Genomic DNA, 24,400 nt, shown 5'->3' on the forward strand with positions numbered 1-24,400 from the left:
GTGGACCACTTCGGGAGCCTCCTATCAACAAGAGCAAGCATTGACGACGAGATCCAACACCGCCTACCGGTGCGCCAGTGCAGCCTTCGGTCACCTGAGGAAAAGAGTGTTTGAAGGCCAGGCCCTCAAATCTACCACCAAGCTCATGGTCTACAGGGCTGTAGTAATACCTGCCCTCCTGTGTGGCTCAGAGACATGGACCATGTAGTCACTGGAGAAATACCACCAATGACGTCTCCGCAAGTTCCTACAAATCCCCTGGGAGGACAGACGCACCAATGTTAGTATCCTCATCCAGGCCAACATCCCCAGCATTGAAGCACTGACCACACTTGATCAGCTCCGCTGGGCAGGCCACATAGTTGGCATGCCAGACACGAGACTCCCAAAGCAAGTGCTCTACTCGGAACTACTTCACGGCAAACGAGACAAAGGAGGGCAGCGGAAACGTTACAAGGACACCCTCAAAGCCTCCCTGATAAAGTGCAACATCTCCACTAACACCTGGGAGTCCCTGGCCAAAGATCGCCCTAAAGGGAGGAAGTGCATCTGGGAGGGTGCTGAGCACCTCGAGTCTCACTGTCGAGAGCATGCAAAAATCAAGCGCAGGCAGCGGAAAGAACATGCGGCAAAACTGTCCCACCCACCCCTTCCCTCGCGACTGTTTGTCCCACCTGTGACAGGGACTGTGGTTCTCATATGGGACGGTACAGCCAGCTAAGAACTCATGCTAAGAGTGGAAGCAAGTCTTCCTCGATTCGGAGGGACTCCCTATGATGATGATGATGATGGGTGGGAAACGTGGCAGCCAATTTGCGCTCAGCAAGCTCCCACAAACATCAACCTCATAATGACCAGGTAAACTGTTTTTTGTTACGATGATCGAAGGGTAAATATTGGCCCAGGACACCGGGGATAACTCCCCTACTCTTCTTAAAAATAGTGCCATGGGATCTTTTATGTCCATCTGAGAGAGCAGATATGGCTTCGGTTTAATATCTGATCCGAAAGTCGGCAACTCCGACAATGCAGCGTTCCCTCAGCACTGCACTGGGAGTGTCAGCCTAGATTTTTGTGCTTAAGTGTCTGGGGTGGGAGTGTGAACCCAAGACCTTCTGACTCAGAGGCGAGTGTGCTGCCCACTGAGCCAGGGCTGACACTATAACTCAGTTAAAGGGCTAGGTTTTAAGGAGTGCCTTAGAAGGAGGAGAGGTGGAGGGAATGTTCCCTTTAAGCTGCGCGAGTGCACAGCACTCTGGTGTTGCCGTGCAGCCGGCAGGCTCGCTTTTGAATAGAAACAAACGTGCATGCGCAGGAATTTGAATGCCCGCAAAGCTGGTAAAGGGGTCGCGCAGCCAATAAAAATGAAAGGGAACATTGGTGGAGAGGTTCAGGGAGGGAATTTCAGAGCTCAGGGCCTAAGCAGCTGAAGGTAAGTTCAATGTGAAAACCAAATGTGTTTTAAATAGAGTGTACAGGCACCAATCAGAAGCACTCAGGGTGGGAAGGAGATTGCATTCAATTAAACTGAACATCAAAATTAGGCCAACAACAAAAGACAATAAATCAATAATAATAGTTAGACTTCGAGCAGGTGTTGCAGGGGAAAGTGCAGAGGCTGTTGGAAATGGTCTATATATAGAACAGCCATATGTAGTACAGAGGGCAGAGAGTCAGCGTATATATGTGTGTGTGTGAGTGATAGAAAGGAAGCAGGGAGATGGAGGAGGATGGGGGGGGGGGGGAAGAGACAGACAGAGGGGACAAAGGATTGGGGGGCGAGGTAGACTGGGGAGGGGGGGGGGCGAGGTAGACTGGGGAGGGGGGGGGGGGCGAGGTAGACTGGGGAGGGGGGGGGGGCGAGGTAGACTGGGGAGGGGGGGGGCGAGGTAGACTGGGGAGGGGGGGGGCGAGGTAGACTGGGGAGGGGGGGGCGAGGTAGACTGGGGAGGGGGGGGGATGAGGTAGACTGGGGAGGGGGGGCGAGGTAGACTGGGGAGGGGGGGGCGAGGTAGACTGGGGAGGGAGGGGGGGCGAGGTAGACTGGGGAGGGAGGGGGGGGCGAGGTAGACTGGGGAGGGAGGGGGGGGCGAGGGAGACTGGGGAGGGGGGGGCGAGGGAGACTGGGGAGGGGGGGGCGAGGGAGACTGGGGAGGGGGGGGCGAGGGAGACTGGGGAGGGGGGGCGAGGGAGACTGGGGAGGGGGGGCGAGGGAGACTGGGGAGGGGGGGGCGAGGGAGACTGGGGAGGGTGGGCGAGGGAGACTGGGGAGGGGGGGGCGAGGGAGACTGAGGAGGGGGGGCGAGGGAGACTGGGGAGGGGGGGGCGAGGGAGACTGGGGAGGGGGGGGGCGAGGGAGACTGGGGAGGGGGGGCGAGGGAGACTGGGGAGGGGGGGCGAGGGAGACTGGGGAGGGGGGGCGAGGGAGACTGGGGAGGGGGGTGAGGAAGACTGGGGAATGGGGGGGAGGGAGACTGAGAGGGGGAGGGAGACTGGGGTCGGGGGGGAGACTGGGGAGGGGGGAGACTGGGGAGGGGGGGAGACTGGGGAGGGGGGGGCGGAGGAGACTGGGGTGGGGGGAGGGGGGGGGCGAGGGAGACTGGGGAGGGGGGGGCGAGGGAGACTGGGGAGTGGGGGGGCGAGGGAGACTGGGGAGGTGGGGGCGAGGAAGACTGGGGAGGGGGGGGCGAGGGAGACTGGGGAGGGGGGGCGAGGGAGACTGGGGAGGGGGGGGCGAGGGAGACTGGGGAGGGGGGGGCGAGGGAGACTGGGGAGGGGGGAGCGAGGGAGACTGGGGAGGGGGGGGCGAGGGAGACTGGGGAGGGGGGGGCGAGGGAGACTGGGGAGGGGGGGGCGAGGGAGACTGGGGAGGGGGGGGCGAGGGAGACTGGGGAGGGGGGGGCGAGGGAGACTGGGGAGGGGGGGTCGAGGGAGACTGGGGAGTGGGGGGCGAGGGAGACTGGGGAGGGGGGGGCGAGGGAGACTGGGGACGGGGGGTCAAGGGAGTCTGGGGAGGGGGGTCAAGGTAGACTGGGGAGGGGGGGTGAGGAAGACTGGGGAATGGGGGGGAGGGAGACTGAGAGGGGGAGGGAGACTGGGGTCGGGGGGGAGACTGGGGAGGGGGGAGACTGGGGAGGGGGGGAGACTGGGGAGGGGGGGGCGGAGGAGACTGGGGTGGGGGGAGGGGGGGGGCGAGGGAGACTGGGGAGGGGGGGGCGAGGGAGACTGGGGAGTGGGGGGGCGAGGGAGACTGGGGAGGTGGGGGCGAGGAAGACTGGGGAGGGGGGGGCGAGGGAGACTGGGGAGGGGGGGTCCGAGGGAGACTGGGGAGGGGGGTCCGAGGGAGACTGGGGGGGGGGGTCCGAGGGAGACTGGGGAGGGGGGGGCGAGGGAGACTGGGGAGGGGGGGTCCGAGGGAGACTGGGGAGGGGGGGTCCGAGGGAGACTGGGGAGGGGGGGGCGAGGGAGACTGGGGAGGAGGGGGCGAGGGAGACTGGGGAGGGGGCGCGAGGGAGACTGGTGAGGGTGGTCGAGGGAGACTGGGGAGGGTGGGGCGAGGGAGACTGAGGAGGAGGGGGCGAGGGAGACTGGGGAGGGCGAGGGAGACTGGGATGGGGGGGCGAGGGAGCCTGGGGAGGGGGGGCGAGGGAGATTGGGGAGGGGGGGGCGAGGGAGAATGGGGAGGGGGGGCAAGGGAGACTGGGGAGGGGGGGGCGAGGGAGACTGCGGCGATGGAGACTGGGGAGGGGGCGGCGAGGGAGACTGTGGAGGGGGGGTGAGGGAGACTGGGGAGGAGGGGGCGAGGGAGACTGGGGAGGAGGGGGCGAGGGAGACTGGGGAGGAGGGGGCGAGGGAGACTGGGGAGGAGGGGGCGAGGGAGACTGGGGAGGAGGGGGCGAGGGAGACTGGGGAGGAGGGGGCGAGGGAGACTGGGGAGGGGGCGCGGGGGAGACTGGGGAGGAGGGGGCGAGGGAGACTGGGGAGGAGGGGGCGAGGGAGACTGGGGAGGGGGCGCGAGGGAGACTGGGGAGGGTGGGGCAAGGGAGACTGAGGAGGAGGGGGCGAGGGAGACTGGGGAGGGTAGGCGAGGGAGACTGGGGGGGGGAGGGAGACTGGTGAGGGGTGTCGAGGGAGACTGGGGAGGGGGGGGGCGAGGGAGACTGGGGAGGGGGGGGCGAGGGAGACTCGGGGGGGAAGGGAGACTGGGGGGGGGGAGGGAGACTGGGGGGAGGAGGAGGCGAGGGAGAGGGGAGAGGAAATCTGGGGGGGAGAGTGGGAGACTGGTGAGGCGGGCAGAGGGAGAGTGGGAGATTGAGGAGGGAGACTGGGAAAAAGGGGGGCGTGGGAGACTGGGGAGGGGGGGGCGAGTGAGACTGGGGAGGGGGGTGAGGGAGACTGGGGAGGGGGGGGCGAGGGAGACTGGGAGGGAGACTGGGGGGGGGAGGGAGACTGGGGGCGGGGGAGACTGGGGGGGGGCGACGGAGACTGGTGGGCGAGGGAGACTGGGGGGGGGCGACGGAGACTGGTGGGCGAGGGAGACTGGGGAGGGCGAGGGAGACTAGGGGAGGGCGAGGGAGACTGGGGAGGGGGGAGCGAGGGAGACTGGGGAGGGGGGAGCGAGGGAGACTGGGGAGGGGGGAGCAAGGGAGACTGGGGAGGGGGGAGCAAGGGAGACTGGGGAGGAGGGAGCAAGGGAGACTGGGGAGGGGGAAGCGAGGGAGACTGGGGAGGAGGGAGCGAGGGAGACTGGGGAGGGGGAAGCGAGGGAGACTGAGGAGGGGGAAGCGAGGGAGACTGGGGAGGGGGAAGCGAGGGAGACTGGGGAGGGGGGAGCGAGGGAGACTGGGGAGGGGGGAGCGAGGGAGACTGGGGAGGGGGGAGCAAGGGAGACTGGGGAGGGGGGAGCAAGGGAGACTGGGGAGGGGGGAGCAAGGGAGACTGGGGAGGGGGGGAGCAAGGGAGACTGGGGAGGGGGCAGCAAGGGAGACTGGGGAGGGGGGAGCGAGGGAGACTGGGGAGGGGGGAGCGGGGGAGACTGGGGAGGGGGGAGCGGGGGAGACTGGGGAGGGGGGAGCGAGGGAGACTGGGGAGGGGGGAGCGAGGGAGACTGGGGAGGGGGGAGCGAGGGAAACTGAGGAGGGGGGAGCGAGGTAGACTGGGGAGCGGGGAGCGAGGGAGACTGGGGAGGGGGGAGCGAGGGAGACTGGGGAGGGGGGAGCGAGGTAGACTGGGGAGCGGGGAGCGAGGGAGACTGGGGAGGGGGGAGCGAGTGAGACTGGGGAGGGGGGAGCGAGGGAGACTGGGGAGGGGGGAGCGAGGGAGACTGGGGAGGGGGGAGCGAGGGAGACTGGGGAGGGGGGAGCGAGGGAGACTGGGGAGGGGGGAGCAAGGGAGACTGGGGAGGGGGGAGCAAGGGAGACTGGGGAGGGGGGAGCAAGGGAGACTGGGGAGGGGGGAGCAAGGGAGACTGGGGAGGGGGGAGCAAGGGAGACTGGGGAGGGGGAGCAAGGGAGTCTGGGGAGGGGGGAGCAAGGGAGACTGGGGAGGGGGGAGCGAGGGAGACTGGGGAGGGGGGAGCGAGGGAGACTGGGGAGGGGGAAGCGAGGGAGACTGGGGAGGGGGAAGCGAGGGAGACTGGGGAGGGGGAAGCGAGGGAGACTGGGGAGGGGGGAGCGAGGGAGACTGGGGAGGGGGGAGCAAGGGAGACTGGGGAGGGGGGAGCAAGGGAGACTGGGGAGGGGGGAGCAAGGGAGACTGGGGAGGGGGGAGCAAGGGAGACTGGGGAGGGGGGAGCAAGGGAGACTGGGGAGGGGGGAGCAAGGGAGACTGGGGAGGGGGGAGCGAGGGAGACTGGGGAGGGGGGAGCAAGGGAGTCTGGGGAAGGGGGAGCAAGGAAGACTGGGGATGGGGGAGCAAGGGAGATTGGGGAGGGGGGAGCGAGGGAGACTGGGGAGGGGGAAGCAAGGGAGACTGGGGAGGGGGGGGAGGGAGACTGGGGAGGGGGGGGAGGGACACTGGGTAGGGGGGGCAAGGGAGACTGGGGAGGGGGGGCGAGCGAGACTGGGGAGGGGGGCGAGGTAGACTGGGGAGCGGGGAGCGAGGGAGACTGGGGAGGGGGGAGCGAGGGAGACTGGGGAGGGGGGAGCGAGGGAGACTGGGGAGGGGGGAGCAAGGGAGACTGGGGAGGGGGGAGCAAGGGAGACTGGGGAGGGGGGAGCGAGGGAGACTGGGGAGGGGGGAGCGAGGGAGACTGGGGAGGGGGGAGCGAGGGAGACTGGGGAGGGGGGAGCGAGGGAGACTGGGGAGGGGGGAGCAAGGGAGACTGGGGAGGGGGCGGGAGGGAGACTGGGGAGGGGGGGGAGGGAGACTGGGTAGGGGGGGCAAGGGAGACTGTGGAGGGGGGGCAAGGGAGACTGGGGAGGGGGGGCGAGTGAGACTGGGGAGGGGGGGGCGAGGGAGACTGGGGAGAGGGGGGCGAGGGAGACTGGGGAGGGGGGGCGAGGGAGACTGGGGAGGGGGGGGAGGGAGACTGGGGAGGGGGGAGGGGGGAGCGAGGGAGACTGGGGAGAGATGAGCGAGGGAGACTGGGGAGGGGGGAGCGAGGGAGATTGGGGAGGGGGGAGCGAGGGAGCGAGGGAGACTGGGGAGGGGGGAGCGAGGGAGACTGGGGAGGGGGGAGCGAGGGAGACTGGGGAGGGGGGAGCGAGGGAGACTGGGGAGGGGGGAGCGAGGGAGACTGGGGAGGGGGGAGCGAGGGAGACTGGGGAGGGGGGAGCGAGGGAGACTGGGGAGGGGGGAGCGAGGGAGACTGGGGAGGGGGGAGCGAGGGAGACTGGGGAGGGGGGAGCGAGGGAGACTGGGGAGGGGGGAGCAAGGGAGACTGGGGAGCGGGGAGCAAGGGAGTCTGGGGAGGGGGGAGCAAGGGAGACTGGGGAGGGGGGAGCAAGGGAGACTGGGGAGGGGGGAGCGAGGGAGACTGGGGGGGGGCAAAGCAAGGGAGACTGGGGAGGGGGGGGAGGGAGACTGGGGGGGCGGGAGTGAGGGAGACTGGGGAGGGGGGGGGGAGGGAGACTGGGGAGGGGGGGCAAGGGAGACTGCGGAAGGGGGGCGAGCGAGACTGGGGAGGGGGGCGAGGGAGACTGGGGAGAGGGGGGCGAGGGAGACTGGGGAGGGGGGGGCGAGGGAGACTGGGGAGGGGGGAGCGAGGGAGACTAGGGAGGGGGGGGCGAGGGAGACTAGGGAGGGGGGGGCGAGGGAGACTGGGGAGGGGGGGGCGAGGGAGACTGGGGAGTGGGGGGTGGCGAGGGAGACTGGGAGTGGGACTGGGGGGGCGGGAGGGAGACTGGGGGGGCGGGAGGGAGACTGGGGGGGCGGGAGGGAGACTGGGGGAGGGCGAAGGAGACGGGGGGGGAGGGGCGAGGGAGACTGGGGGGGGGGGAGAGGGAGACAGTGGGGGAGAGAGGGAGATTGAGGGGGGGAGAGAGGGAGATTGGGGGGGGGAAGAGAGGGAGATTGGGGGGTGGAAGAGGGAGATTGGGGGGTGGAAGAGGGAGATTGGGGGGTGGAAGAGGGAGATTGGGGGGTGGAAGAGGGAGATTGGGGGAGGAGGGAGACTGGGGGAGATTGGGGGAGGGGGAGAGTGCAGGGGGAGGGAGATTGGGAGGGGAGCGAGGGAGATTGGGAGGGGAGCGAGGGAGATTGGGAGGGGAGGGAGAGAGATTGGGGGGAGGGAGATTTTCTGGGGGAGGGAGATTGGGGGAGGAGGGAGATTGGCGGGGGAGGGAGATTGGGGGAGGGAGGGAGATTGGGGGGTGTGGGAGGGAGATTGGGGGGTGGGGGAGTGAGATTGGGGGGTGGGGGAGGGAGATTGGGGGGTGGGGGAGGGAGATTGGGGGGTGGGGGAGGGAGATTGGGGGGTGGGGGAGGGAGATTGGGGGGTGGGGGAGGGAGATTTGTGGGTGGGGGAGGGAGATTGGGGGGTGGGGGAGGAAGATTGGGGGCTGGGGGAGGAAGATTGGGGGCTGGGGGAGGGAGATTGCGGGGAGGAGGGAGATTGCGGGGGGGGGAGAGAGGGAAACTGGGGGTGGGAGGGTGAGAGGGAGACTGGGGGTGGGGGATGAGAGGGAGACTGGGGGTGGGGGATGAGAGGGAGACTGGGGGTGGGGGATGAGAGGGAGAGGGAGACTGCGGGCTGGGGGGGGAGGAAGACTCGGGGTGGGGGTGGGGGAGAGAGGGAGATTGAGGGGGGGAGAGAGGGAGATTGGGGGGGGGGAAGAGAGGGAGATTGGGGGGTGGAAGAGGGAGATTGGGGGGTGGAAGAGGAAGATTGGGGGCGACAGGGAGACTGGGGGTAGGGGGAGGGAAAAGGGAGACTGGTGGAGGTAGGCTGCGGGAGGGTGGGGCGGAAAGAGACTGGGGTGCCGGGATTAGGGAGACTGGCGGGGGCGGGGGAATAGGGAGACGGGGGGGGGGGGGGGCAGGACGAGGGAGATAGTGGGGAGGGGCCGGGACGAGGGAGAGTGGAGTGGGCGGGACTCGGGAGAGTGGGGGCGCGGGACTCGGGAGAGTGGAGGGGGGGCGGGACTCGGGAGAGTGGGGCGGGAGGGGGCGGGACTCGGGAGAGTGGGGGTGGGCGGGACTCGAGAGAGTGGGGGGGCGGGACTTGGGAGAGTGGGGGGGCGGGAATAGGGAGAGTGGGGGGGGCGGGACTCGAGAGAGTGGGGGGGCGGGACTCGGGAGAGTGGGGGGGGCGGGAATAGGGAGAGTGGGGGGCTGGGACTCGGGAGAGTGGGGGGGGCGGGACTCGGGAGAGTGGGGGGGGCGGGAATAGGGAGAGTTGGGGGGGGGAATAGGGAGGCCGCGGCGAGGCGGGGGGGGTGGGAAGAGGAGGACTGGGGGGAAGAGGGAGATGGAGTGGGGGGGGGGAAAGAGGAAAATTTGGGGTTGGGGGAGAAAAGGGAGATTTGGTGGGGGGGGGGGGTGGCGGGGGAAGAGGGTGACTGGAGGTGGAGGGGGAGTGGGGAAGGGGCAGACATGGGCGGGGTTGGGGAAGGAAGAGGCAGACCCGGGCAGGGGGGATAGGGAGACCCGGTTTGGTGGGGGGGGGGGTGGGGTGGGGGAGAAAGAGGGAGATGGGTGAGGGGGGGAGGAGAAAGAGGGAGATAGGTGAGTGGGAGGGGGGGGAAGAGTGCGATGGTGGGCAGAGGGATACTGGGGTGGGGGGAACAGAGGGAGACTGCGGTGGGGGAGGGAGTGGAGAGGGAGACTGCGGTGGAGGGGGGAGTGGAGAGGGAGACTGGGGGGAGGGGGAGTGGGAGGGAGAGGGAGTCTGGGGGCGGAGGGAGAGGGAGACTGGGAGGGAGGAGGGACAGGGAGACTGGGAGGGGGAGGGTCAGGGAGACTGGGAGGAGAGGGAGACTGGGAGGAGAGGGAGAGGGAGACTGGGAGGAGAGGGAGAGGGAGACTGGGGGTGGGGGGGGGGGCGGAGAGATCGGGAGGCTGGGAATGGGGGTGGAAAAAGTGGGAGACTGGGGGTGGGGGCCAGTAGGAGACAAGGGGGAGGGGGAAGAGTGGGAGACGGGGGGTAGGGGTGGGGGAGGGGAGAATGGGAGACTAGGGGTGGGGGGAGCGGGGAGAGGGGAGATTGGGAATGAAGGGAGGTGTAAGAGGTAGACTGCAGGAGGGTGGGGGCGGGATATGGAGAGTGGGGGGCTGGGGGAATCGGGGAGAGGGCAACTGAGGTCATTGGGGGGAGGGGATGAGGGCGTCGGGGGGAGGGGATGAGGGCGTCGGTGGGAAGAGGAAGAGCCCGAGGTGGGGAGTGGGACATGGGGGAGGGGTAGTGAAAGAGGAAGACTGGGGGTTGGGGGAGAAGAGGGAGATTGGGGGGGGAGGGTGTGGTCGGAGAGAGAGAGACGGAGACTGGGGTAGGGGGAGCGGGTGGGGCTGTGTGTTGGGAATGTTTTTGGTGGGTTTCTTTCAGACTTTTTTTTCCTCCCCGGGCCTCTCTGAGTGCTGTGAGGCCGGCTCTTCAGCTCGATATTTTCCCATGCTCAGCAGGCCTAGCGCCCTGAGAGGTGTACAACACCTCCCTTAGCGCTCCGCCCCACACCCAGGGCCCAGCTGACCAACTTTGCTGACTGAGGCGCAAACTGTTCCCGGGCGCAAACTTTACCGCCCCGCCAACATTACCGCCCCAATATCAGCAAAGCCGAAAATCCAGACTTTAAAACCCAAGGTCGAGAACACCCAATCTTTTCTCCACTCATTGCAACATTGGAGCTCTGCTCAATTGTCCCACGGCCCTTTGCCTAAGTTTCCCTTTACATCGGAACAGGAGGAGGCCATTCAGCCCTTTGAGCCTGTTCCACTATTCAATTAGATCATGGCTGATCTGGATTTTAACTCTATCTACCTGTCTTGGTTCTGTAGCCTTTAACAACAACTTATATTTATATAGTACCTTTAACATAGTAAAACATCCCAAGGCGCTTCCACAGGTGTGTTTTAAGACAAAATATTTGACACCAAGCCATATAAGGACAAATTAGTGCTGATGACCAAAAGCTTGGTCAAAGAGGTAGGTTTTAAGGAGCATCTTAAAGGAGGAGAGAAAGGTAGAGAGGTGGAGAGGTTTAGGGAGGGAGTTCCAGAGCTTGGGGCCTAAGCAACAGAAGGCATAGCCACCAATGGTTGAGCGATTATAATCAGAATGTTCAAGAGGGCAGAATTAGAGGAGCGCAGACATCTCGGGGCGGTTGAGAGGCTGGTGGGGATTAGAAAGATAGGGAGGGGCGAGGGCCATGGAGGGATTTGAAAACAAGGATGAGAATTTTGAAATTGAGGCATTTAATACCCTTGTAAAAGCTAGTTTAGCTACTTCTCCACTAATGCACGGTTTCAGGCAGCCAGAAGTAAAATTTAGCTAAATTAAGGCTGGTGGTCATGAAAACTTTTGTTTTTAATATAAAATAAAGATTTTTTTTAATGGGTTAGCTTAGCTCAGTGGGTAGCACTCTGACTCTGAGTCAGAAGGTCGTGGGTTCAAGTCCCACTCCAGAGACTTGAATACAAAATCTAGGCTGACACTCCCAGTGCAGTGCTGAGGGAGTGCTGCACTGTCGGAGGTGCCGTCTTTTGGATGAGACATTAAACTGAGGCTCCATCTTACCTCTCAGATGGATGTAAAAGATTCCATGGCACTATTTCAAAGAGAGCTGGGGAGTTCTCCTCAGTGCCCTAGCTAATCATTATTTCTCAACCAGATTATCTGGTCATTATTGCATTGCTGTTTGTGGGAGCTTGCTGTGCGCAAATTGGCTGCCGCATTTCCCACATTACATCAGTGATGACACTTCGGAAGTATTTCATCGGTTGCAAATTGCTCGAGGTGGCGAAAGACACTATATAAATAAAAGCTCTTTCTTAAACTGGTTATTTATCAATTGCCAGTGATCTAACTGGCCCCAATTGGCCTGCTGCTCTGACGGTAGCACATTCTTTACCGCTCGGTTAGTGCCCTGCCCATCAGTGTCATGGCAACACTTCTGGCCGATGTCACCATGTCAGTATTGCATGATCACACTGGCACCTTCCCTAGCGACCTTGGACTGTATGTAGCATTCAGGTGAAGCATTTCCAGGGAGACTCTTTGCCCAACTGAGAAATAAAAGCAGGAGGGCCCAGTACTTAGATCGCAAACCCCAACACCCAGCCTGCAGTGAAAGGCAGCTTCTGCAATCCAGGGTTGCGACCCAAGAACAAACTTATGTTCTACTCCAGAGAGACTTCGAGGTGGATTTTCGGCTCCTCTCCGCTCCATTTATCGCCCTGGAGCGGCGGCAATGATGTGTTCTGGCCGGGTTGTCAGCCTCCAGCACCCCGCAGCGATCCTCGGGTCCGGTTTTGCAGTGGTGCAGAGCAGCATTGCCCGGAATAGCTGTGCCCGATGTGCAAAGCCCCTGGTTGCGACACCGGTGCGAGTTTTAACTCCTGCCCGAACCGTATGCACCGCAACGCGCCCCACAGTGAACGCCTGGGAAATCAGTCCAACGATACCGACAGCAGAGAGGTAGGTAATGGACTCCTAAGGTAAGTGTGATTGATTTTTCTTTTACTTTTTTTTTTGCGATTTGTGTCGTGGTGGCGTGGACAATGTTTTGGGAATGTTTTTGTGGGGTTCTCACAGTGCTCCCGGCCCGGCTCTTCAGCTCAGGAGTTTCCCACCCTAACGCCCCGAGAGAGACGTACAACTCAGGGCCCAGCTGCCCAAACTTACTTACTGAGGCACAAACTGTACCCGGGCGCAAACTTTACCACCCCAAAAACATGAAAGCTGAAAATCCAGCCCTTAAGGTCCAGTAATTGTATGCTGAGGAAAATCAGACCAAGACTTCTTTCAGTTCATCGCTTAAAGCTGACAAGAATTACAATGAGTTAGTCGGATAATGGGAAGAACCAAATTGAGATTGTGTAGAATGGACTTGTAATCTCTGGAGTTTAGAAGAATGAGAGGTGATCTCATTGAAACATACAAGATTCTGAAGAGGATTGACAGGGTAGATACTGAGAGGTTGTTCCCTCTGGCTGGAGAGTCTAGAACGAGGTGCACAGTCTCAAGATAAGGGGTCAGCCATTTAAGACTGAGATGAGGAGAAATCTTTGGAATTTTCTATCCCAGAGGGCTGTGGATGCTCAGTCGTTGAGTATATTCAAGTATGAAATCGACAGATTCATTGGGCATTAAGGGAATCAAGAAATATGGGGATCGGGCAGGTTGGGGAGTTGAGGTCAAAGATCAGCCGTGATCTCACTGAATGGCGGAGCGGGGTCAAGGGCCATATGGCCGACTCCTGCTGCTAATTCTTATGTTCTTAACCAAATTGGATTGACCGAGAGAGAAGACATTAATATATGGCAAAAGCCTGCTTTCTCAAATATAAGCAAAGTTGGCCAAAACAGAGCAACATGAGAACATTTAACTGGGTCGAATTGTGCTAAATTCTTACCATTCTCATCAGCCGTATGTTGAGAGAGTTAAACCACCAGCGGATAAAAGCACTTGGCTCAGCTTTCCATCCACTGTTCTGGCAGAGCGTGCACTGGGCCGTCTGTGATAGTAGTATTATTCCTGAAACATTAGATACGCCTCGTGGGAATATGGAATGCAGTCACCACACTTAGCCGTGCGTTGTCGTTCAACAGCTGAGAAAGCAATAATTTAATTCCAACCATTGCCTCTTGTGTTAACCACGGCGTGTTTACCGAGTGACTAAATGTTGAAAACGGCATCTGTGACAGGTTTGAAACTAAGGGGTCGAAATCCACCCGTTTCGAACGTCACCCGTTACCACCAGCGGGAGGCGGCTAACGGGCGGCAAAGGCCTACCTTCGACGGTAAGCGCCGTCCACGCCTACAGAGAAATTCAGTTGGGTCTTTGGGGGAGGCACCAAGTGGTAACGCTGAGTCCTCTAACGCCACCCAAGTGGTGATGTCATCCAGCGTGCAGTGCCCCCTTGGTGTCTTTATCGTGATATTTAGTTTGAAAGGCAGCCTTCCCGGCAGGCATTCTTACAGCCTGAAAACAGTGGTGAGTAAACAGCGGAACTCGGGTGGAGTCGTCCAGAGAGCAAGCTAAGTTTTTTATTTATTTATTTATTTCTTCATTTTTTCATTAGTTCTAACAGTGGGGAAGTGTGTATGTGGTTCGGAGAAGTTTGAGGTTTTTTTTCCTTCCCTTTCCTTCCCGTTTTCCAGCTAGCGTGGCGGCAGCCTCCCGGTGTGAGATTCAGTTGGCCTCCTGAGCTCCCGCCCGAGGATGAGTGTGTAACGCTACCTTTTAGCGCTGCTCTCTCATCTTTGGCCGTAAAAACTAAATTTGGCAGTTTAAGCCTGCGCCCAGCGCCTGGCGGTAAAATCAGCACTTGGGCGGTGACACCACCTCAAAAACGGCGGGATCGATGGAGATTTTCCAAATACTCTGCTGGCGTAAAATATTACACGCAGCTTTCCTGTTACTCTCAAATAGTTTCTGGTCAGGATTACCTGATGTTTAGTTGTTAACCTGGTTGCTTCGTTTAAGGCAGTCAGCCGTGGCTCAGTGGGCAGAACCCTCGCCTCAGAGTCAGAAGGTTGTGGCTTCGAGTCCCCCTCCAGAGACTGGAGCACAAAATCCAGGCCGACGCTCCCAGTGCAGTGCCGAGGGAGCGCTGCATTGTCGGAGGGGACGTTAAACCGAGAACCTCGTCTGCCCTCTCAGGTGGATGTAAAAGATCCCGCGGCACGATTTTGAAGAAGAGCGGGGGAGTTATCCCTCAACCAACCACACTAAAAACAGATTATCTGGTCATTAACATATCGCTGTTGTCATGTATCTTACATTATTACATATAACTGTATCCTAACATGCTATACATGACTGTAATAAGATATGACCTGTAACCACCAGCATACCTTACCACCGGGGGTGCACTTGCAAGAGACAGGTATATAAGGACAGGTCTCAGGCAAGTGCAGCATTCCATGGCTGTGAAATAAAGGTGCAGGTCCAGAGTGACCTTGACTTCACTGCATGCCTCGTGTGAATCTGTACTGAGTGGGCAGGACTTTACAGTGGCGACGGGTTACGGGATTACAGAATCCACAGAATGGCGAACAACAGATCAGATGAAAAGTACAATGTGGGAGACAATTGGGAGGACTTTATAGAAATGCTCCAGCAAAGCTTTGTAACCAAAGACTGGTTAGGCGACGATAAGGCAAACAAGAGAAGAGCCCATCTCTTGACCAGCTGTGGCTCGAAAACATACGTTTTAATGAAGGATCTGTTGGCACCCGAGAAACCAGCAAGCAAGTCGTTTGAAGAATTGAGCACACTGGTAAGAGACCTCCTGAAGCCAGCGAGCAGCCTACACATGGCCAGACACAGGTTCTACAACTACAGACGCTGTGTGGGCCAGAGCATACCCGACTTCATGGTAGAACTTCGGAGGTTGGCTAGTTTATGAATTCTCCGATGAACTGAGGAGAGAAATGCTGAGAGACTTTTTCATTGAAGGAATAGGCCACGCAGGCATATTCCGAAAGCTCATAGAGACCAAGAACCTGACGTTAGAGGCAGCAGCACTGGTTGCACAGACATTCTTGGTAGGGGAAGAAGAAACGAGGTTGATTAACAATGCAGGTATGACAACTAACGAAATATCGGAAGAAGTTGTTCACAGCACTAAACAAGCTGCTACCCCCACACACAGACAAAACCGGGAGAACAGGCTCTCGACAGCAGGCAGAAGCCATAAAGGGCCACAGGAACGACCGTTCACACCTCATCAACCCACAATACAAGCAATCAACTACAAACTGAGAGAAGCTCAAGAGAGATCAGCCAGAGGCAGCTCATTCTTTGGGAACTCTTTGAACAATGGACCAGGTCTGTGCTGGAGGTGTGGGGGTGGGCACCCGTCAAGGGGATGTCGATTTCAGCAGGCTGTTTGCAGAAATTGTGAATATACAAGGCATTTGGTCCGCATGTGCAAAAAAACAGCAGCTTGGCTGGTATACGAATCAGATGGGTCGGAAAGCGGACCAGAAGATGGTGGGGACAGTACCCGGGACACCGGTGTACAGCGGGTCAACACGATCAATGGCCGCTGCTCCTACAACAGGACGTCTCCTATAATGATGAGGGTCCTACTCAACGGGATATCTGTCAATATGGAGCTGGATACGGGAGCGAGTCAATCTCTCATGGGCGCTCAACAATTTGAACAACTGTGGCCGCATAAGAGAGACAGACCAAAACTCACAAGGGTCGACACCAAACTAAGGACCTATACCAAAGAAATCGTACCAGTCCTCGGCAGCGCCATGATCTCTGTCACACACAAAGGGACAGTGAACCGACTTCCCCTGTGGATTGTCCCCGGAGACCCCCCAGCACTGCTGGGGAGAAGCTGTCTGGCAAAACTAAACTGGAAATGGGATGATTTCCATGCCATGACATTAGAGGAACGGACCTCCTGCTCAACAGTTATAAAGCGATTTGAACATCTCTTTCAGCCAGGTGTGGCACTTTCAAAGGGGCCAAAGTCAAAATCTACATCACACAGGATGCTAGACCAGTCCATCACAAGGCCAGAGCTGTACCCTATGTGACGAGGGAAAAAAATTGAACACGAACTAGACAGGCTTCTGCGGGAAGGCATTATAATCACCTGTGGAATTTAGCGACTGGGCAAGTCCCATCGTCCCAGTCATGAAGCCTGATGGATCCGTACGAATCTGTGGGGACTACAAATCTACCATAAACAGAGTCTCCCTACAGGACCAGTACCCGCTGCCCAGAGCAGAGGACTTATTTGCCACATTGGCTGGAGGTAAACTTTTCTCAAAATTAGACCTCACATCTGCATATATGACGCAAGAATTGACCAAGGAATCCAAGCTACTCACCACCATCAACACACATCGAGGCCTTTTCATGTGCAATCGATGCCCATTCGGCATCAGGTCGGCAGCTGCCATATTCCAGTGCAACATGGAGAGTCTGCTCAAGTCCATCCCGGGGACGGTTGTATTTCAAGACGACATACTTATCACGGGCAGGGACACCGATTCCCATCTCCGTAATTTGGAGGAAGTACTAAAGCGGTTGGATCGGGTAGGCCTATGAGTCAAGAAATCCAAGTGCCTGTTTCTCGCACCCGAGGTTGAATTTTTGGGCAGAAGGATTGCCGCTGATGGAATCTGCCCAACAGAGTCCAAAACAGAAGCAATTCGCCTGGCACCCAGGCCCCGGAATGTCTCGGAACTGCGCGCCTTTCTCGGGCTACTCAATTACTTTGGGAACTTTATGCAGAACTTAAGCACGCTGCTGGAGCCTCTCCACGTGCTACTCAGGAAGGGGTGCGATTGGTTTTGGGGGGACGCCCAGGAACGCGCCTTCAATAAGGCATGCAACCTTCTGTGTTCCAACAGTGTTTTGACTTTCTTTGACCCAGGTAAAAAGCTCGTTCTCACATGCGATGCTCAGCGTATGGGGTCGGGTGCGTTTTGCAACATGTCAATAGTGCGGGCAAATTACAACCCATAGCTTATGCCTCCAGGTCACTTTCGCGGGCGGAGCGCGGGTACGGAATGGTAGAGGAGGCGGCGCTCGTGTGCGTGTACGGTGTCAAAAAGATGCACCAATACCTTTTCGGGGCCAAGTTTGCGTTAGAAACCGACCACAAGCCCCTCCCGTCCCTCCTATCCGAGAGCAAGGCAATAAACGCCAATGCCTCAGCGCGAATTCAACGGTGGGCACTCATGCTGGCGTCCTACAACTATACCATAAGGCACAGACCAGGCACAGACAACTGTGCCGATGCGCTCAGCAGGCTACCCCTGGCGACCACGGAAGGGTCTGACGAACAGGACTGTGAGATAGTCATGGCAATCAATGCCTTTGAGTCCACAGGTTCGCCCATGACGGCTCGCCAAATCAGAGCCTGGACGGCCAGCGACCCCACGTTATCCTTAGTAACAAGATGTGTCCTAACCGGTGACTGGGCAGAGGTTCGCGATGCCTGCCCCGAGAATTAAAATCCTTTCACAGGCGCATGCATGAGCTTTCACTACAAGCAGACTGCCTGATGTGGGGCAGCCGAGTAGTCATGCCTCTGCGAGGCAGAGAGGCATTTGTCCGGGAGCTCCACCGCGAGCACCCGAGGATCGTTCTCATGAAGGCCCTAGCCAGATCCCACGTCCGGTGGCCTGGTATTGACGCGGACTTGGAGCTCTGCGTCCGAAGGTGCACCATTTGTGCCCACAGGGAGACTCCACTGAGCACCTGGCCCAGGCCTACCAAACCGTGGTCGCGAGTGCATGTAGACTATGTGGGCCCATTCATGGGCAAAATGTTCCTCGTAGTTGTAGATGCATTTTCAAAGTGGATCGAATGCACCATTTTAAACTCGAGCACAACCTCCACCACTGTAGAGAGCCTCGCAACCATGTTTGCAATGCACGGAATCCCTGACATATTGGTCAGTGACAATGGTCCCTGCTTCACCAGCGCAGAATTCCAAGACTTTATAATTGACCACGGCATAAATCACGTCAAGATGGCACCGTTCAAGCCGGCCTCCAACGGCCAGGCGGAGAGAGCAGTGCAAATCATTAAACAAGGCATGCTTAAAATCCAAGGTCCCACGTTGCAGGGTCGCCTGTCGCGACTGCTGCTGGCATACAGATCTCGTCCGCACTCATTGACTGGGATCCCCCCCGCGTAACTGTTGATGAAAAGGACTTTAAAAACAAGGCTCTCATTAATCCTCCCAGACATGCATGAAATCATTGAGGCGAAGCGCCATAAGCTGACTGATTACCATGACAGAAATTCGAGGGGGAGATGAAATGAGATAGGGGACAAAGTGTTTGTACTAAACTATGGCAGGGGTCCCAAATGGCTTGCAGGGACAGTAACGGGCAAGGAAGGATACAGGCTACTAGTAGTACAAATGGACAATGGCAAAACCTGCCGGAGGCATGTAGACCAAGTCAAAAGCAGGTTTACCAACAACACTGCGGAACCAGAGGCAGACTACAATGTGGAACTCGCACCATACCTGGACAGACAGAGGGAACAACCTGAGGAAAGGGCAATCCCAACAGACAGCCCAGGCGAGTCAACAACAATCATACCAATCGAAACAGACAGCCCAGGCGAGATACTAGCAACCACACCCAAAGAAAAACAGGCAACAAGGCAAACAACTGAACCACAACTCAGACGCTCCACGCGAGAGCATAGACCACCTGAGAGACTGAACCTATAAAGGCAAAAAGACCTTGGGGGAGGGTGATGTCATGTATCTTACATTATTATATATAACTGTATCCTAACATGCTATACATGACTGTAATAAGATATGACCTGTAACCACCAGCATACCTTACCACCAGGGGTGCACTTGCAAGAGACAGGTATATAAGGACAGGTCTCAGGCAAGTGCAGCATTCCAGAGCTGTGAAATAAAGGTGCAGGTCCAGAGTGACCTTGACTTCACTACATGCCTCGTGTGAATCTGTACTGAGGGGACAGGATTTTACAGCTGTTTGTAGGAGTTTGCTGTGCGCAAATTGGCTGCCGCATTTCCTATATGACTACACTTGGAAAATAAGTATTTCATTGGCTGTCTAGCGCTTTGGGATGTCCTGAGGTCATGATAGGTGCTATATAAATGTAAGTCTTTCTTTCTTTCGCAATGTGACATCGCAATGTTTAAGGAGTTGGAAGCGACATTATTTGAAACATACTTTACGCTTAACTGTGAACAAACAACGTATTTATTGTGCAGTGTGAAGTTAGCTCGAGTTGGCCCAAGAGCTGGCCATGAATTGTTAAATGTGGCTCGCCTCGCCTGCTCAGCCCCTGAAGGGAGCGCGCGATGAGGAGCACAGTAGTCACCAAACTGCTGCCCAGGCTCTGCCGCTGGGACGTAATCAGATGTGAGGCAGCCTGAGGGGAGAAGGCTGGTGATTCCTGTTCCAGCTTCTGAGCGTCATAAAACAAATCAACAGTCACTGCAAAATCCCACTTTCCTGAGTTTGCAAGTGACAGAGAAGTCCATTTCCATTCCTCCCCCACACCAGGCTGTTTCCCCGGGCCGGAGTGTCGAGGACCAGGGGGCACAGTCTCAGGATAAGGGGGCGTCCATATAAGACCGAGATGAGGAGGAATTTCTTCACGCAAAGGGTTGGAAATCTTTGGAATTCTCTGCCCCAGAGGGGTGTGGATGCTAAGTCTCTGAATATATTCAAAGCGGAGATTGATAGATTTTTGGACTAGAGGGGAATCGAGAGGTATGGGGATCGGGCGGGAAAGTGGAGTTGAGGTCGATGATCAGCCATGATCATATTGAATGGCGGAGCAGGCTCGAGGGGCCGTAGAGCCTACTCCTGCTCCTATTTCTTATGTTCTTATGTAAAAAAAACCCAAAAGGTTCTTCACAAAATGATTAGTGAAATAACCGTACCACAATGGGAAATAAATTTCTCCCCACAAAATAAATACTAATTCACAATTCCAATATGAAAATAAAGTTAATAATCATTCATGGAGAGGAACAATTTTTGATGACTGCAAGCTACTTAACCGAGCCACACTTCCTGTTCCTATTTACGATACCATAATCTTTAGTGCTACATACTCAAAAATCATCACTGTCATGTGGTTACAGCTTTTTCTCAGGGGTTCTGTAACTTTCTTCAAGCACGCTCTATATAAAGTGTGATTTTTCTTTTAGCTTGTAAATGTCACGCTACCTTCATGCTCATAACATAAAAGGCTCGATTCAAAATCAACACGAGGAATACGTTCTCAGTCTGACTTTCAAATCTCTCCGTGGCCTCGTCCCCTTCCCTATCTCTGTAACCCCCTCCAGAGCCTACACTCCTCTCTATTTCTGTAACCTCCTCCAGCCCTACACCTCTCCCTATCTCTGTAACCTCCTCCAGCCCTACAACCCCCTCGATCTCCGTAACCTCCTCCAGTCCTTACACCCCACCCTATCTCTATAACCTTCTCCAGCTCTACAACCCTCCCTATCTCTGTAACCCCCCTCCAACTCTACACCCGTTCCTATCTCTGTAACCTCGTCCAGCCCTACAACCCCTCCCTATCTCTGTAACCTCGTCCAGCCCTACAACCCCTCCCTATCTCTGTAACCTCGTCCAGCCCTACAACCCCTCCCTATCTCTGTAACCTCCTCCAGCCCTACAACCCCTCCCTATCTCTGTAATCTCCTCCAGCCCTACAACCCCTCCCTATCTCTAATCTCCTCCAGCCCTACAACCCCCGAGATCTCTGCACTCCTCCATTGCTCCACCATTGATGGCCGTGCCTTCAGCTACCTGGGGCCTAAGCTCTGGAATTCCTCCCTAAACCTCTCCGCATTGCTCTCCTCCTTGAAGACGCTCCTTAAAACGTATTTCTGGCTGGGGAGTGTGATGTAGGTAGCACTCAAATCACCGACTCCACACAGTATGGTGTTGTAGTAACTGCTGTGACCTGAGTTCTTTATTGTGTAACTCCAGAGTGCTACTCAGGTGTGGTGGGCAGCCTTTTATACTCTGTCTTGCAGGTACTATCGGGTCTCCCATCACAGCGATCCCTGTGGCGCACTATACATTTAATGTACCTGGACAATACATAACATCTCACTCTTCTTCCCCGCTCCCCCAGCTCCAAAAACACATTGCCGGTAACCTCGGCCTTGTTCGTCCTGGTTGATTTGTGAGTGAGAGTCCATGACCATCCACTTCTCTCTTCCCCCCCCCCGCCCCCTTGTAGAGATTATGCTTGCAATCCAGTGCAAGCATGTGGTATTTGCAGTCCTTACATGGGTGATGAAGTACACAAACATAACCTCCAATAGAAAGCAGGTACATATAGACAGTACATTTGTATGGTACATATAGATGCATTAAAGAGTTATGTCAAAAGGTTGCAGGTACACTGAACAGTTATTTAATCCCAGCTCCACTGGGTGAGGTGTGGTGGTGGCATACTGCCCCTTTTTGCCCGAGGTAATGGGCTGCATGAGACAGGGCATCGCAACTAGTGCGTTGCCTCTGTTCTCAGAAAATAGTTGCCTTTGCGGCTCATCTGCAGTCGCTGAGCCATTGCATGAATCACATAAAATCGGAAATCGCATTAATCCATTAGTCATATTAGTCACAGATCCATTAACCCTTTTGCTTGTGCATGGTGATATTCGCTCTTTTCACCAATCATATAAATCATTTTAATCACAGTAATCATTTTAGCATCAAAATATTAACTCGTCATTATTCGCATCGTCATACAAATCACAGTAATCATTTTGACTCGTTCTTGCCCTTACAAAAGTCTCTTTGTGGGGACCGCCAGCGGTATAAGGCCCCTTTAAGACTCCCAGGTACATTTCCCTTTTAAGACGCCATCTTGTTTTTTCCACGAGGTTTCCACTGGGCATCGCCATTTTAGGTGATCTGCTGGTGTCTGCCTACACCTCTCTGTGCAGAACTCTGCTGCCACGAGGCTCGCCGCCATCTTGAGCTCGCTGTGCTGAAGCCGAACCCGTGGGACTCTTGGGTGTCCCTGTACTTGATCACTCACACCTCGGAGATCTGCCCGTACTTGGAGATTGCTTCTTCCAGGGCCTGTTCGTCTGTCTCGAAATTGAGACCGCCGATAAACAGCTTTCCTTCTTCGGACCCTTTTGCGAGGTTGGTTTGCTGGGTGTTTTCCCTGCTGGACTCTAGCCTGCTGCTGCCTGATGGTTCGCTCTCGACTCTCTGTGGAGATCCAGCACACTCCGACCGCACCCGGGAGCCGCAACGCACCGGTCCCCACACCGCCGCATCCTCCGGAGCAACCCACGCAGCTGACATTTTTGCCCGGGAGCCGCCACACACACACACGTCCTCCAGAGCTGACCTCTGTCTGCGGGCCGACGGTGCCTACTGGAACAGCCCATCGAAGCCCTTCTCCCTTCTCCAGCTCGGTCGGCGCTGCTGCTTGTGAACATGGGGGACAGCAGTCTGTGGAGGAATGAAGTCTTCCCAGCTCCCACGGACCTTCCCCATCCATCTCCTGCCGAATAGCTTCGGCCCATCGCCTGCAATGATCCACAAAGGTAAACCATGCGTCTCGCCACCGTGAGATACCTGCACATCCGCTCTGCCAAGAACAGGTATCAATTCCTTGGTGTAGGTGCAGCTGGGTTGATCCACAGTTTATCAAAAGTTTCCTGACTCATCAGCGACTGACCCGACCCCGTGTCCACTTCCATACTCACTGGGACTCCGTTAATCTTGACTTTCATAATCACTGGGGCCGAATCGTCGGTACAAGTATACAGTCCAAACGCCTCATCTTCTTCTACCTGCTCCTCGCTGGATAGCAGATCATCTACCATCTCCTCAGCCACACGGTGAGTCGTGTTTCTTTTGCACATATGCTGAAGGTGGCCTTTCATGTGGCAGGTATTGCACGTATACTCCACAAACCTGCACCGGTGAGCCCCATGGCTTCCTCTGCAGTGCCAGCATTAACTCCCCTCGGCAGACTCTGAGTTCCAGGACCCTGAGGTCTGTGCTCTCTGCCCTCGGCAGAGCCACGTCTGCAGTTTTGTCCGTGACGGGCGCTATCCTGTGATTAGTACCTGCCGGGTTCGAGACCGCGTGGATCATCTGCTTGGTGCTGCAAGTCGAGGTCATAAATGCCCGGCTGATGTTGATTGCTTTCTGCAGACTGACTGTAGGTTCAGTGGCTAGCAGCTTGTGAAGGAGACCCTCGTGGCCAATCCCCACAACAAAAACGTCTCGCAATGCCTCATCAAGGTGTGTGCCAAAATTGCACAGCGCCGCGAATCTCCGGATGCCCGCAGCATATTTGGTGACATCCTGGCCCTCAGGTCTGCAGTGGTGGTAGAATTTGTGCCTGGCCGTGAGGATACTCTCCTTCGATTTCAGTTGGTCACAAATGAGTTCAATCAGCTGCTCAGATGACTTGTCCTTGGCGCTTGTGGGTGCCAGCAAATCCCTGATGAGACAGTAAACCTCATCGCCACAACTGGACAGCTATATCGCCTTACGCTTCTCTCTCAGTGCAATCGTGTCCCCCGTCAAGTCGTTTGCTATAAAGTAGTACTCGAGCCTTTCCGTAAAGACCTCCCAGCCATTACCCACTGTAAAATCCTTTAGCGAACCCAGAGTAACCATGGTTGCGTGAAACTCATCCGTGTCTTCGTTGCCAATTTGTGATGTATGTAGCACTCAAATCACTGACTCCACACAGTCTGGTGTTGTAGTAACTGCTGTGACCTTAGTCCTTTATTGTGTAACTCCAGAGTGCCTCTCAGGTATGGTGGGCAGCCTTTTATACTCTGTCTTGCAGGTACTATTGGGTCTCCCACCACAGCGCCCCCTGTGGCGCACTATACATTTAATGTACTTGGACAATACATAACAGGCAGTCTCGAACTAAGCGGTCACAGTCTCAGAATAAGGGGTCGGCCATTTAGGACAGAGATGAGGTGAGATTTCTTCAATCAGAGTTGTGAATCTTTGGAATTCTCTACCCCAAAGGATTGTGGATGCTCAGTCATTGAATATATTTAAGACAGAGATCGATAGTTTTTTGGATACTAAGGGAACCAAGGGATATGGGAATCGGGCAGGAAGATGGATTTGAGGTAGAAGATCAGCCGTGATCTCACTGAATTGTGGAGCAGGCTCGAGGGGCCGAATGGATTAGTCCTGTTCCTAATTCTTATGTTCTCTTTGACCAAGCTTTTGGTGACTTGTTCTAATATCTCATATGGCTCGGTGTTAAATTTTGTTTGATAATCGTTCCTGTGAAGCACCTTGGGACAT

The 24,400-nt window shown here is 57.2% G+C and overlaps 1 protein-coding gene across 2 annotated transcripts in view; it reads right to left on the reverse strand.

Moving 5' to 3' along the window:
* Positions 1-24,400, reverse strand: part of ppfibp2b (PPFIA binding protein 2b) — a 290,466-nt gene that overhangs the window by 123,340 nt on the left and 142,726 nt on the right. The gene's annotated exons all lie outside the window — the stretch shown is intronic.

The sequence above is a fragment of the Pristiophorus japonicus genome, chromosome 14 (genome assembly GCF_044704955.1).
Source record: "Pristiophorus japonicus isolate sPriJap1 chromosome 14, sPriJap1.hap1, whole genome shotgun sequence".
NCBI classification, from domain to species: Eukaryota; Metazoa; Chordata; class Chondrichthyes; family Pristiophoridae; genus Pristiophorus; species Pristiophorus japonicus.